This window comes from Oncorhynchus keta, unplaced genomic scaffold (genome assembly GCF_023373465.1).
Source record: "Oncorhynchus keta strain PuntledgeMale-10-30-2019 unplaced genomic scaffold, Oket_V2 Un_scaffold_2149_pilon_pilon, whole genome shotgun sequence".
Classification (NCBI taxonomy): domain Eukaryota; kingdom Metazoa; phylum Chordata; class Actinopteri; order Salmoniformes; family Salmonidae; genus Oncorhynchus; species Oncorhynchus keta.
This window is the reverse complement of record NW_026290864.1, coordinates 185,769-200,455: the sequence shown is the minus strand read 5'-3', so window position 1 is coordinate 200,455 and position 14,687 is coordinate 185,769. Positions and strand designations below refer to the sequence as shown.

The 14,687-nt window shown below is 48.4% G+C and overlaps 1 protein-coding gene across 50 annotated transcripts in view; it reads left to right on the top strand.

Annotated features, from left to right (window-relative positions):
• Positions 1 to 14,687, top strand: part of LOC118378326 (sorting nexin-27-like) — a 60,956-nt gene that overhangs the window by 28,371 nt on the left and 17,898 nt on the right. The window lies entirely within an intron of this gene.

Genomic DNA, 14,687 nt, shown 5'->3' with positions numbered 1-14,687 from the left:
CCCTCTCTCTCTCTCTCTCTCTCTTCTAGTCACTAGATGGCCATGGTTAGTGTCTCCCTCTCTCTCTTCTAGTCACTAGATGGCCATGGTTAGTGTCTCCCTCTCTCTCTTCTAGTCACTAGATGGCCATGGTTAGTGTCTCTCTCTCTCTCTCTCTCCTAGTCACTAGATGGCCATGGTTAGTGTCTCTCTCTCTTCTAGTCACTAGATGGCCATGGTTAGTGTCTCTCCCTCTCTTCTAGTCACTAGATGGCCATGGTTAGTGTCTCTCTCTCTCCCTCTCTTCTAGTCACTAGATGGCCATGGTTAGTGTCTCCCTCTCTCTCTTCTAGTCACTAGATGGCCATGGTTAGTGTCTCTCTCTCTCTCTCTCTCCTAGTCACTAGATGGCCATGGTTAGTGTCTCTCTCTCTCTCTTCTAGTCACTAGATGGCCATGGTTAGTGTCTCTCTCTCTCTCTTCTAGTCACTAGATGGCCATGGTTAGTGTCTCTCTCTCTCTCTCTAGTCACTAGATGGCCATGGTTAGTGTCTCTCTCTCTCTTCTAGTCACTAGATGGCCATGGTTAGTGTCTCTCTCCCTCTCTTCTAGTCACTAGATGGCCATGGTTAGTGTCTCTCTCTCCCTCTTCTAGTCACGAGATGGCCATGGTTAGTGTCTCTCTCTCCCTCTTCTAGTCACTAGATGGCCATGGTTAGTGTCTCTCTCTCCCTCTGCTAGTCACTAGATGGCCATGGTTAGTGTCTCTCTCTCCCTCTTCTAGTCACTAGATGGCCATGGTTAGTGTCTCTCTCTCCCTCTTCTAGTCACTAGATGGCCATGGTTAGTGTCTCTCTCTCCCTCTTCTAGTCACGAGATGGCCATGGTTAGTGTCTCTCTCTCCCTCTTCTAGTCACTAGATGGCCATGGTTAGTGTCTCTCTCTCCCTCTCTTCTAGTCACTAGATGACCATGGTTAGTGTCTCTCTCTCTCTCTCTTCTAGTCACTAGATGACCATGGTTAGTGTCTCTCTCTCCCTCTTCTAGTCACTAGATGACCATGGTTAGTGTCTCTCTCTCCCTCTTCTAGTCACGAGATGGCCATGGTTAGTGTCTCTCTCCCTCTGCTAGTCACGAGATGGCCATGGTTAGTGTCTCTCTCTCCCTCTGCTAGTCACTAGATGGCCATGGTTAGTGTCTCTCTCTCCCTCTGCTAGTCACTAGATGGCCATGGTTAGTGTCTCTCTCTCTCTTCTAGTCACGAGATGGCCATGGTTAGTGTCTCTCTCTCCCTCTCTTCTAGTCACTAGATGGCCATGGTTAGTGTCTCTCTCTCTCTTCTAGTCACGAGATGGCCATGGTTAGTGTCTCTCTCTCCCTCTCTTCTAGTCACTAGATGGCCATGGTTAGTGTCTCTCTCTCCCTCTCTTCTAGTCACTAGATGGCCATGGTTAGTGTCTCTCTCTCCCTCTCTTCTAGTCACTAGATGGCCATGGTTAGTGTCTCTCTCTCTCTCTCTTCTAGTCACTAGATGGCCATGGTTAGTGTCTCTCTTTCTCTTCTAGTCACTAGATGGCCATGGTTAGTGTCTCTCTCTCTCTGCCTCTCTTCTAGTCACTAGATGACCATGGTTAGTGTCTCTCTGCCTCTCTTCTAGTCACTAGATGGCCATGGTTAGTGTCTCTCTCTCTCTTCTAGTCACTAGATGGCCATGGTTAGTGTCTCTCTCTCTTCTAGTCACTAGATGGCCATGGTTAGTGTCTCTCTCTCTTCTAGTCACTAGATGGCCATGGTTAGTGTCTCTCTCTCTCTTCTAGTCACTAGATGGCCATGGTTAGTGTCTCTCTCTCTCTTCTAGTCACTAGATGGCCATGGTTAGTGTCTCTCTCTCTCTTCTAGTCACTAGATGGCCATGGTTAGTGTCTCTCTCTCTCTGCTAGTCACTAGATGGCCATGGTTAGTGTCTCTCTCTCTCTTCTAGTCACTAGATGGCCATGGTTAGTGTCTCTCTCTCTCTTCTAGTCACTAGATGGCCATGGTTAGTGTCTCTCTCCCTCTGCTAGTCACTAGATGGCCATGGTTAGTGTCTCTCTCCCTCTGCTAGTCACTAGATGGCCATGGTTAGTGTCTCTCTCCCTCTGCTAGTCACTAGATGGCCATGTTTAGTGTCTCTCTCTCTCCCTCTGCTAGTCACTAGATGGCCATGGTTAGTGTCTCTCTCTCTCTTCTAGTCACTAGATGGCCATGTTTAGTGTCTCTCTCTCTCCCTCTGCTAGTCACTAGATGGCCATGGTTAGTGTCTCTCTCTCTCTTCTAGTCACTAGATGACCATGGTTAGTGTCTCTCTCTCTCTTCTAGTCACTAGATGGCCATGGTTAGTGTCTCTCTCTCTCTTCTAGTCACTAGATGGCCATGGTTAGTGTCTCTCTCCCTCTGCTAGTCACTAGATGGCCATGGTTAGTGTCTCTCTCCCTCTGCTAGTCACTAGATGGCCATGGTTAGTGTCTCTCTCCCTCTGCTAGTCACTAGATGGCCATGTTTAGTGTCTCTCTCTCTCCCTCTGCTAGTCACTAGATGGCCATGGTTAGTGTCTCTCTCTCTCTTCTAGTCACTAGATGGCCATGGTTAGTGTCTCTCTCTCTTCTAGTCACTAGATGGCCATGGTTAGTGTCTCTCTCTCTCTCTCTTCTAGTCACTAGATGACCATGGTTAGTGTCTCTCTCTCTTCTAGTCACTAGATGACCATGGTTAGTGTCTCTCTCTCTTCTAGTCACTAGATGGCCATGGTTAGTGTCTCTCTCTCTTCTAGTCACTAGATGGCCATGGTTAGTGTCTCTCTCTCTTCTAGTCACTAGATGGCCATGGTTAGTGTCTCTCTCTCTTCTAGTCACTAGATGGCCATGGTTAGTGTCTCTCTCTCTTCTAGTCACTAGATGACCATGGTTAGTGTCTCTCTCTCCCTCTTCTAGTCACTAGATGGCCATGGTTAGTGTCTCTCTCTCTTCTAGTCACTAGATGACCATGGTTAGTGTCTCTCTCTCCCTCTTCTAGTCACTAGATGACCATGGTTAGTGTCTCTCTCTCCCTCTTCTAGTCACTAGATGGCCATGGTTAGTGTCTCTCTCTCCCTCTTCTAGTCACTAGATGACCATGGTTAGTGTCTCTCTCTCCCTCTTCTAGTCACTAGATGGCCATGGTTAGTGTCTCTCTCTCTTCTAGTCACTAGATGACCATGGTTAGTGTCTCTCTCTCCCTCTTCTAGTCACTAGATGGCCATGGTTAGTGTCTCTCTCTCTTCTAGTCACTAGATGACCATGGTTAGTGTCTCTCTCTCCCTCTTCTAGTCACTAGATGGCCATGGTTAGTGTCTCTCTCCCTCTGCTAGTCACTAGATGGCCATGGTTAGTGTCTCTCTCTCTCTGCCTCTCTTCTAGTCACTAGATGACCATGGTTAGTGTCTCTCTGCCTCTCTTCTAGTCACTAGATGGCCATGGTTAGTGTCTCTCTCTCTCTCTTCTAGTCACTAGATGGCCATGGTTAGTGTCTCTCTCTCCCTCTGCTAGTCACTAGATGGCCATGGTTAGTGTCTCTCTCTCTCTCTGCTAGTCACTAGATGGCCATGGTTAGTGTCTCTCTCTCTCTTCTAGTCACTAGATGGCCATGGTTAGTGTCTCTCTCTCCCTCTGCTAGTCACTAGATGGCCATGGTTAGTCTCTCTCTCTCTCTCTCTCTCTTCTAGTCACTAGATGGCCATGGTTAGTGTCTCTCTCTCTCTTCTAGTCACTAGATGGCCATGGTTAGTGTCTCTCTCTCTCTCTTCTAGTCACTAGATGGCCATGGTTAGTGTCTCTCTCTCTCCTCTTCTAGTCACTAGATGGCCATGGTTAGTGTCTCTCTCTCCCTCTCTTCTAGTCACTAGATGGCCATGGTTAGTGTCTCTCTCTCCCTCTCTTCTAGTCACTAGATGGCCATGGTTAGTGTCTCTCTCTCCCTCTCTTCTAGTCACTAGATGGCCATGGTTAGTCTCTCTCTCTCTCTCCCTCTCTTCTAGTCACTAGATGGCCATGGTTAGTCTCTCTCTCTCTCCCTCTCTTCTAGTCACTAGATGGCCATGGTTAGTCTCTCTCTCTCTCTCCCTCTCTGCTAGTCACTAGATGGCCATGGTTAGTCTCTCTCTCTCTCTCCCTCTCTTCTAGTCACTAGATGGCCATGGTTAGTGTCTCTCTCTCCCTCTGCTAGTCACTAGATGGCCATGGTTAGTGTCTCTCTCTCCCTCTTCTAGTCACTAGATGGCCATGGTTAGTGTCTCTCTCTCTCCCTCTCTTCTAGTCACTAGATGGCCATGGTTAGTGTCTCTCTCTCTCTCTCTTCTAGTCACTAGATGGCCATGGTTAGTGTCTCTCTCTCCCTCTCTTCTAGTCACTAGATGGCCATGGTTAGTGTCTCTCTCTCTCCCTCTCTTCTAGTCACTAGATGGCCATGGTTAGTGTCTCTCTCTCTCTTCTAGTCACTAGATGGCCATGGTTAGTGTCTCTCTCTCCCTCTCTTCTAGTCACTAGATGGCCATGGTTAGTGTCTCTCTCTCCCTCTCTTCTAGTCACTAGATGGCCATGGTTAGTGTCTCTCTCTCTCTCTCTTCTAGTCACTAGATGGCCATGGTTAGTGTCTCTCTCTCTCTTCTAGTCACTAGATGGCCATGGTTAGTGTCTCTCTCTCCCTCTCTTCTAGTCACTAGATGGCCATGGTTAGTGTCTCTCTCTCTCCCTCTCTTCTAGTCACTAGATGGCCATGGTTAGTGTCTCTCTCTCTCTTCTAGTCACTAGATGGCCATGGTTAGTGTCTCTCTCTCCCTCTCTTCTAGTCACTAGATGGCCATGGTTAGTGTCTCTCTCTCTCCCTCTCTTCTAGTCACTAGATGGCCATGGTTAGTGTCTCTCTCTCTCCCTCTCTTCTAGTCACTAGATGGCCATGGTTAGTGTCTCTCTCTCTCTTCTAGTCACTAGATGGCCATGGTTAGTGTCTCTCTCTCCCTCTCTTCTAGTCACTAGATGGCCATGGTTAGTGTCTCTCTCTCTCCCTCTCTTCTAGTCACTAGATGGCCATGGTTAGTGTCTCTCTCTCTCTCCCTCTCTTCTAGTCACAAGATGGCCATGGTTAGTGTCTCTCTCTCTCCCTCTCTTCTAGTCACTAGATGGCCATGGTTAGTGTCTCTCTCTCCCTCTGCTAGTCACTAGATGGCCATGGTTAGTGTCTCTCTCTCTCTTCTAGTCACTAGATGGCCATGGTTAGTCTCTCTCTCTCCCTCTCTTCTAGTCACTAGATGGCCATGGTTAGTGTCTCTCTCTCCCTCTGCTAGTCACTAGATGGCCATGGTTAGTGTCTCTCTCTCTCTCTTCTAGTCACTAGATGGCCATGGTTAGTGTCTCTCTCTCCCTCTCTTCTAGTCACTAGATGGCCATGGTTAGTGTCTCTCTCTCTCCCTCTGCTAGTCACTAGATGGCCATGGTTAGTGTCTCTCTCTCCCTCTCTTCTAGTCACTAGATGGCCATGGTTAGTGTCTCTCTCTCCCTCTCTTCTAGTCACTAGATGGCCATGGTTAGTGTCTCTCTCTCCCTCTCTTCTAGTCACTAGATGGCCATGGTTAGTGTCTCTCTCTCTCCCTCTCTTCTAGTCACTAGATGGCCATGGTTAGTGTCTCTCTCTCCCCTCTCTTCTAGTCACTAGATGGCCATGGTTAGTGTCTCTCTCTCTCCTAGTCACTCTCTTCTAGTCACTAGATGGCCATGGTTAGTGTCTCTCTCTCTGCCTCTCTTCTAGTCACTAGATGGCCATGGTTAGTGTCTCTCTCTCCCTCTCTTCTAGTCACTAGATGGCCATGGTTAGTGTCTCTCTCTCTCCCTCTCTTCTAGTCACTAGATGGCCATGGTTAGTGTCTCTCTCTCTCCCTCTCTTCTAGTCACTAGATGGCCATGGTTAGTGTCTCTCTCTCCCTCTTCTAGTCACTAGATGGCCATGGTTAGTGTCTCTCTCTCCCTCTCTTCTAGTCACTAGATGGCCATGGTTAGTGTCTCTCTCTCTCCCTCTTCTAGTCACTAGATGGCCATGGTTAGTGTCTCTCTCTCCCTCTGCTAGTCACTAGATGGCCATGGTTAGTGTCTCTCTCTCTCCCTCTCTTCTAGTCACTAGATGGCCATGGTTAGTCTCTCTCTCCCTCTGCTAGTCACTAGATGGCCATGGTTAGTGTCTCTCTCTCCCTCTCTGGTAGTCACTAGATGGCCATGGTTAGTGTCTCTCTCTCCCTCTCTGCTAGTCACTAGATGGCCATGGTTAGTGTCTCTCTCTCCCTCTGCTAGTCACTAGATGGCCATGGTTAGTCTCTCTCTCTTCTAGTCACGAGATGGCCATGTTTAGTGTCTCTCTCTCTCCCTCTCTTCTAGTCACTAGATGGCCATGGTTAGTGTCTCTCTCTCTCTCTCTTCTAGTCACTAGATGGCCATGGTTCGTGTCTCTCTCTCATCCCTCTCTTCTAGTCACTAGATGGCCATGGTTCGTGTCTCTCTCTCCCTCTCTTCTAGTCACTAGATGGCCATGGTTAGTGTCTCTCTCTCTTCTAGTCACGAGATGGCCATGTTTAGTGTCTCTCTCTCTCCCTCTCTTCTAGTCACTAGATGGCCATGGTTAGTGTCTCTCTCTCTCTCTCTTCTAGTCACTAGATGGCCATGGTTCGTGTCTCTCTCTCATCCCTCTCTTCTAGTCACTAGATGGCCATGGTTAGTGTCTCTCTCTCTCTCTTCTAGTCACTAGATGGCCATGGTTAGTGTCTCTCTCTCTTCTAGTCACGAGATGGCCATGGTTAGTGTCTCTCTCTCTCCCTCTCTTCTAGTCACTAGATGGCCATGGTTAGTGTCTCTCTCTCTCCCTCTCTTCTAGTCACTAGATGGCCATGGTTAGTGTCTCTCTCTCTCCCTCTCTTCTAGTCACTAGATGGCCATGGTTAGTGTCTCTCTCTCCCTCTGCTAGTCACTAGATGGGCCATGGTTAGTGTCTCTCTCTCTCTCTAGTCACTAGATGGCCATGGTTAGTGTCTCTCTCTCCCTCTCTAGTCACTAGATGGCCATGGTTAGTGTCTCTCTCTCCCTCTGCTAGTCACTAGATGGCCATGGTTAGTGTCTCTCTCTCTCCTCTCTCTTCTAGTCACTAGATGGCCATGGTTAGTGTCTCTCTCTCTCCTCTCTTCTAGTCACTAGATGGCCATGGTTAGTGTCTCTCTCTCCCTCTGCTAGTCACTAGATGGCCATGGTTAGTGTCTCCTCTCTCTTCTAGTCACTAGATGGCCATGGTTAGTGTCTCTCTCTCTCTCTCTTCTAGTCACTAGATGGCCATGGTTAGTGTCTCTCTCTCCCTCTTCTAGTCACTAGATGGCCATGGTTAGTGTCTCTCTCTCCCTCTCTTCTAGTCACTAGATGGCCATGGTTAGTGTCTCTCTCTCCCTCTGCTAGTCACTAGATGGCCATGGTTAGTGTCTCTCTCTCCCTCTGCTAGTCACTAGATGGCCATGGTTAGTGTCTCTCTCTCCCTCTCTGCTAGTCACTAGATGGCCATGGTTAGTGTCTCTCTCTCCCTCTGCTAGTCACTAGATGGCCATGGTTAGTGTCTCTCTCTCTCTGCTAGTCACTAGATGGCCATGGTTAGTGTCTCTCTCTCCCTCTCTTCTAGTCACTAGATGGCCATGGTTAGTGTCTCTCTCTCCCTCTCTTCTAGTCACTAGATGGCCATGGTTAGTGTCTCTCTCTCCCTCTCTTCTAGTCACTAGATGGCCATGGTTAGTGTCTCTCTCTCCCTCTCTTCTAGTCACTAGATGGCCATGGTTAGTGTCTCTCTCTCTCTTCTAGTCACTAGATGGCCATGGTTAGTGTCTCTCTCTCCCTCTCTTCTAGTCACTAGATGGCCATGGTTAGTGTCTCTCTCTCTCTCTCTCTTCTAGTCACTAGATGGCCATGGTTAGTGTCTCTCTCTCCCCTCTTTCTAGTCACTAGATGGCCATGGTTAGTGTCTCTCTCTCTCTCTTCTAGTCACTAGATGGCCATGGTTAGTGTCTCTCTCTCCCTCTCTAGTCACTAGATGGCCATGGTTAGTGTCTCTCTCTCTCCTCTCTTCTAGTCACTAGATGGCCATGGTTAGTGTCTCTCTCTCTCTCTCTTGGCCATGGTTAGTGTCTCTCTCTCCCTCTGCTAGTCACTAGATGGCCATGGTTAGTGTCTCTCTCTCCCTCTGCTTCACTAGATGGCACTAGATGGCCATGGTTAGTGTCTCTCTCTCCCTCTGCTAGTCACTAGATGGCCATGGTTAGTGTCTCTCTCTCCCTCTTCTAGTCACTAGATGGCCATGGTTAGTGTCTCTCTCTCCTCTCTAGTCACTAGATGGCCATGGTTAGTGTCTCTCTCTCCCTCTTCTAGTCACTAGATGGCCATGGTTAGTGTCTCTCTCTCCCTCTGCTAGTCACTAGATGGCCATGGTTAGTGTCTCTCTCTCTCCTCTCTCTCTAGTCACTAGATGGCCATGGTTAGTGTCTCTCTCTCCCTCTGCTAGTCACTAGATGGCCATGGTTAGTGTCTCTCTCTCCCTCTCTTCTAGTCACTAGATGGCCATGGTTAGTGTCTCTCTCTCCTCTCTAGTCACTAGATGGCCATGGTTAGTGTCTCTCTCTCTCTCTTCTAGTCACTAGATGGCCATGGTTAGTGTCTCTCTCTCCCTCTCTTCTAGTCACTAGATGGCCATGGTTAGTGTCTCTCTCTCCTCTGCTAGTCACTAGATGGCCATGGTTAGTGTCTCTCTCTCCTCTCTTCTAGTCACTAGATGGCCATGGTTAGTGTCTCTCTCTCCTCTGCTAGTCACTAGATGGCCATGGTTAGTGTCTCTCTCTCCTCTGCTAGTCACTAGATGGCCATGGTTAGTGTCTCTCTCTCTCTTCTAGTCACTAGATGGCCATGGTTAGTGTCTCTCTCTCTCTCTCTTCTAGTCACTAGATGGCCATGGTTAGTGTCTCTCTCTCCCTCTCTAGTCACTAGATGGCCATGGTTAGTGTCTCTCTCTCTCTTCTCTCTTCTAGTCACTAGATGGCCATGGTTAGTGTCTCTCTCTCCCACTCCATGGTTAGTGTCTCTCTAGTCACTAGATGGCCATGGTTAGTGTCTCTCTCTCCCTCTGTCTAGTCACTAGATGGCCATGGTTAGTGTCTCTCTCTCCCACTCTGCTAGTCACTAGATGGCCATGGTTAGTGTCTCTCTCTCCTCTTCTAGTCACTAGATGGCCATGGTTAGTGTCTCTCTCTCTCTCTTCTAGTCACTAGATGGCCATGGTTAGTGTCTCTCTCTCTCTCTCTTCTAGTCACTAGATGGCCATGGTTAGTCTCTCTCTCTCTCTCTTCTAGTCACTAGATGGCCATGGTTAGTGTCTCTCTCTCCCCTCTCTTCTAGTCACTAGATGGCCATGGTTAGTGTCTCTCTCTCTCTCTCTGCTAGTCACTAGATGGCCATGGTTAGTGTCTCTCTCTCCCTCTGCTAGTCACTAGATGGCCATGGTTAGTGTCTCTCTCTCCCTCTCTGCTAGTCACTAGATGGCCATGGTTAGTGTCTCTCTCTCCCTCTCTTCTAGTCACTAGATGGCCATGGTTAGTGTCTCTCTCTCTCTCTCTTCTAGTCACTAGATGGCCATGGTTAGTGTCTCTCTCTCCCTCTCTTCTAGTCACTAGATGGCCATGGTTAGTGTCTCTCTCTCCCTCTCTTCTAGTCACTAGATGGCCATGGTTAGTGTCTCTCTCTCCCACTCTCTTCTCTTCTAGTCACTAGATGGCCATGGTTAGTGTCTCTCTCTCCCTCTCTTCTAGTCACTAGATGGCCATGGTTAGTGTCTCTCTCTCTCTCTCTTCTAGTCACTAGATGGCCATGGTTAGTGTCTCTCTCTCCCTCTTCTAGTCACTAGATGGCCATGGTTAGTGTCTCTCTCTCTCTCTCTAGTCACTAGATGGCCATGGTTAGTGTCTCTCTCTCTCTTCTAGTCACTAGATGGCCATGGTTAGTGTCTCTCTCTCCCTCTTCTAGTCACTAGATGGCCATGGTTAGTGTCTCTCTCTCTTGCTAGTCACTAGATGGCCATGGTTAGTGTCTCTCTCTCTCTTCTAGTCACTAGATGGCTCTCTCTCTAGTCACTAGATGGCCATGGTTAGTGTCTCTCTCTCCCTCTTTCTAGTCACTAGATGGCCATGGTTAGTGTCTCTCTCTCCCTCTTCTAGTCACTAGATGGCCATGGTTAGTGTCTCTCTCTCCCTCTTCTAGTCACTAGATGGCCATGGTTAGTGTCTCTCTCTCCCTCTCTTCTAGTCACTAGATCACTAGTCACTGGCCATGGTTAGTGTCTCTCTCTCCCTCTGCTAGTCACTAGATGGCCATGGTTAGTGTCTCTCTCTCCTCTCTCTCTTCAGTCACTAGATGGCCATGGTTAGTGTCTCTCTCTCCCTCTGCTAGTCACTAGATGGCCATGGTTAGTGTCTCTCTCTCTCTCTCTTTCTAGTCACTAGATGGCCATGGTTAGTGTCTCTCTCTCTCTCTCTTGGCCATAGTCACACTAGATGGCCATGGTTAGTGTCTCTCTCTCCCTCTTCTAGTCACTAGATGGCCATGGTTAGTGTCTCTCTCTCTCTCTTCTAGTCACTAGATGGCCATGGTTAGTGTCTCTCTCTCCCTCTGCTAGTCACTAGATGGCCATGGTTAGTGTCTCTCTCTCCTCTTCTAGTCACTAGATGGCCATGGTTAGTGTCTCTCTCTCCCTCTCTTCTAGTCACTAGATGGCCATGGTTAGTGTCTCTCTCTCTTCTAGTCACTAGATGGCCATGGTTAGTGTCTCTTCTCTCTTCTAGTCACTAGATGGCCATGGTTAGTGTCTCTCTCTCTCCCTCTCTTCTAGTCACTAGATGGCCATGGTTAGTGTCTCTCTCTCCCTCTCTTCTAGTCACTAGATGGCCATGGTTAGTGTCTCTCTCTCTCTCTCTTCTAGTCACTAGATGGCCATGGTTAGTGTCTCTCTCTCTCCCTCTGCTAGTCACTAGATGGCCATGGTTAGTGTCTCTCTCCCTCTGCTAGTCACTAGATGGCCATGGTTAGTGTCTCTCTCTCTCTTCTAGTCACTAGATGGCCATGGTTAGTGTCTCTCTCTCTCTCTTCTAGTCACTAGATGGCCATGGTTAATGTCTCTCTCTCTCTCTCTTCTAGTCACTAGATGGCCATGGTTAGTGTCTCTCTCTCTCTCTTCTAGTCACTAGATGGCCATGGTTAGTGTCTCAGATGGCCATGGTTAGTGTCTCTCTCTCTCTCTAGTCACTAGATGGCCATGGTTAGTGTCTCTCTCTCTTCTTCTAGTCACTAGATGGCCATGGTTAGTGTCTCTCTCTCTCTCCCTCTCTTCTAGTCACTAGATGGCCATGGTTAGTGTCTCTCTCTCCCTTCTAGTCACTAGATGGCCATGGTTAGTGTCTCTCTCTCTTCTAGTCACTAGATGGCCATGGTTAGTGTCTCTCTCTCCCTCTTCTAGTCACTAGATGGCCATGGTTAGTGTCTCTCTCTCTTCTAGTCACTAGATGGCCATGGTTAGTGTCTCTCTCTCTCTCTAGTCACTAGATGGCCATGGTTAGTGTCTCTCTCTCCCTCTCTTCTAGTCACTAGATGGCCATGGTTAGTGTCTCTCTCTCTCTTCTAGTCACTAGATGGCCATGGTTAGTGTCTCTCTCTCCCTCTTCTAGTCACTAGATGGCCATGGTTAGTGTCTCTCTCTCCCTCTCTTCTAGTCACTAGATGGCCATGGTTAGTGTCTCTCTCTCTTCTAGTCACTAGATCACTAGATGGCCATGGTTAGTGTCTCTCTCTCCCTCTTCTAGTCACTAGATGGCCATGGTTAGTGTCTCTCTCTCCTAGTCACTCTTCTAGTCACTAGATGGCCATGGTTAGTGTCTCTCTCTCTCTCTAGTCACTAGATGGCCATGGTTAGTGTCTCTCTCACTAGATGGCCATGGTTAGTGTCTCTCTCTCTTCTAGTCACTAGATGGCCATGGTTAGTGTCTCTCTCCCTCTTCTAGTCACTAGATGGCCATGGTTAGTGTCTCTCTCTCCCTCTCTTCTAGTCACTAGATGGCCATGGTTAGTGTCTCTCTCCCTCTGTCTAGTCACTAGATGGCCATGGTTAGTGTCTCTCTCTCTCTGCCTCTCTTCTAGTCACTAGATGGCCATGGTTAGTGTCTCTCTCTCTCTCTCTTCTAGTCACTAGATGGCCATGGTTAGTGTCTCTCTCTCTCTCTCTTCTAGTCACTAGATGGCCATGGTTAGTGTCTCTCTCTCCCTCTTCTAGTCACTAGATGGCCATGGTTAGTGTCTCTCTCTCTCTCTTCTAGTCACTAGATGGCCATGGTTAGTGTCTCTCTCTCTCTCTCTAGTCACTAGATGGCCATGGTTAGTGTCTCTCTCTCCCTCTGCTAGTCACTAGATGGCCATGGTTAGTGTCTCTCTCTCCCTCTCTTCTAGTCACTAGATGGCCATGGTTAGTGTCTCTCTCTCTCTCTTCTAGTCACTAGATGGCCATGGTTAGTGTCTCTCTCTCTCTGCTAGTCACTAGATGGCCATGGTTAGTGTCTCTCTCTCTCCTCTCTTCTAGTCACTAGATGGCCATGGTTAGTGTCTCTCTCTCCCTCTCTTCTAGTCACTAGATGGCCATGGTTAGTGTCTCTCTCTCTCTCTTCTAGTCACTAGATGGCCATGGTTAGTGTCTCTCTCTCTCCTCTCTCTTCTAGTCACTAGATGGCCATGGTTAGTGTCTCTCTCTCCTCTCTCTAGTCACTAGATGGCCATGGTTAGTGTCTCTCTCTCTCCCTCTCTTCTAGTCACTAGATGGCCATGGTTAGTGTCTCTCTCTCCCTCTCTTCTAGTCACTAGATGGCCATGGTTAGTGTCTCTCTCTCTCTTCTAGTCACTCTCTTCTAGTCACTAGATGGCCATGGTTAGTGTCTCTCTCTCCCTCTCTTCTAGTCACTAGATGGCCATGGTTAGTGTCTCTCTCTCTCTCTTCTAGTCACTAGATGGCCATGGTTAGTGTCTCTCTCTCCCTCTCTTCTAGTCACTAGATGGCCATGGTTAGTGTCTCTCTCTCTCTCTTCTAGTCTTAGATGGCTAGTCACACTAGATGGCCATGGTTAGTGTCTCTCTCTCTCCTCTCTTCTAGTCACTAGATGGCCATGGTTAGTGTCTCTCTCTCTCTTCTAGTCACTAGATGGCCATGGTTAGTGTCTCTCTCTCCCTCTCTTCTAGTCACTAGATGGCCATGGTTAGTGTCTCTCTCTCTCCCTCTCTTCTAGTCACTAGATGGCCATGGTTAGTGTCTCTCTCTCTCCCTCTCTTCTAGTCACTAGATGGCCATGGTTAGTGTCTCTCTCTCTCCCTCTCTTCTAGTCACTAGATGGCCATGGTTAGTGTCTCTCTCTCCCTCTTCTAGTCACTAGATGGCCATGGTTAGTGTCTCTCTCTCTCTTCTAGTCACTAGATGGCCATGGTTAGTGTCTCTCTCTCCCTCTCTTCTAGTCACTAGATGGCCATGGTTAGTGTCTCTCTCTCCCTCTCTTCTAGTCACTAGATGGCCATGGTTAGTGTCTCTCTCTCTCTCTTCTAGTCACTAGATGGCCATGGTTAGTGTCTCTCTCTCTCCCTCTCTTCTAGTCACTAGATGGCCATGGTTAGTGTCTCTCTCTCCCTCTGCTAGTCACTAGATGGCCATGGTTAGTGTCTCTCTCTCCCTCTCTTCTAGTCACTAGATGGCCATGGTTAGTGTCTCTCTCTCTCCCTCTCTTCTAGTCACTAGATGGCCATGGTTAGTGTCTCTCTCTCCCTCTCTTCTAGTCACTAGATGGCCATGGTTAGTGTCTCTCTCTCTCCCTCTCTTCTAGTCACTAGATGGCCATGGTTAGTGTCTCTCTCTCCTCTCTTCTAGTCACTAGATGGCCATGGTTAGTGTCTCTCTCTCCCTCTCTTCTAGTCACTAGATGGCCATGGTTAGTGTCTCTCTCTCTGCCTCTCTTCTAGTCACTAGATGGCCATGGTTAGTGTCTCTCTCTCCCTCTGCTAGTCACTAGATGGCCATGGTTAGTGTCTCTCTCTCCCTCTCTTCTAGTCACTAGATGGCCATGGTTAGTGTCTCTCTCTCTCTCTCTCTTCTAGTCACTAGATGGCCATGGTTAGTGTCTCTCTCTCCCTCTGCTAGTCACTAGATGGCCATGGTTAGTGTCTCTCTCTCTCTCTCTCTTCTAGTCACTAGTTGGCCATGGTTAGTGTCTCTCTCTCTCTCTCTTCTAGTCACTAGATGGCCATGGTTAGTGTCTCTCTCTCTCTCTCTCTTCTAGTCACTAGATGGCCATGGTTAGTGTCTCTCTCTCCCTCTGCTAGTCACTAGATGGCCATGGTTAGTGTCTCTCTCTCCCTCTCTTCTAGTCACTAGATGGCCATGGTTAGTGTCTCTCTCTCTCCCTCTTCTAGTCACTAGATGGCCATGGTTAGTGTCTCTCTCTCCCTCTGCTAGTCACTAGATGGCCATGGTTAGTGTCTCTCTCTCTCCCTCTCTTCTAGTCACTAGATGGCCATGGTTAGTCTCTCTCTCCCTCTGCTAGTCACTAGATGG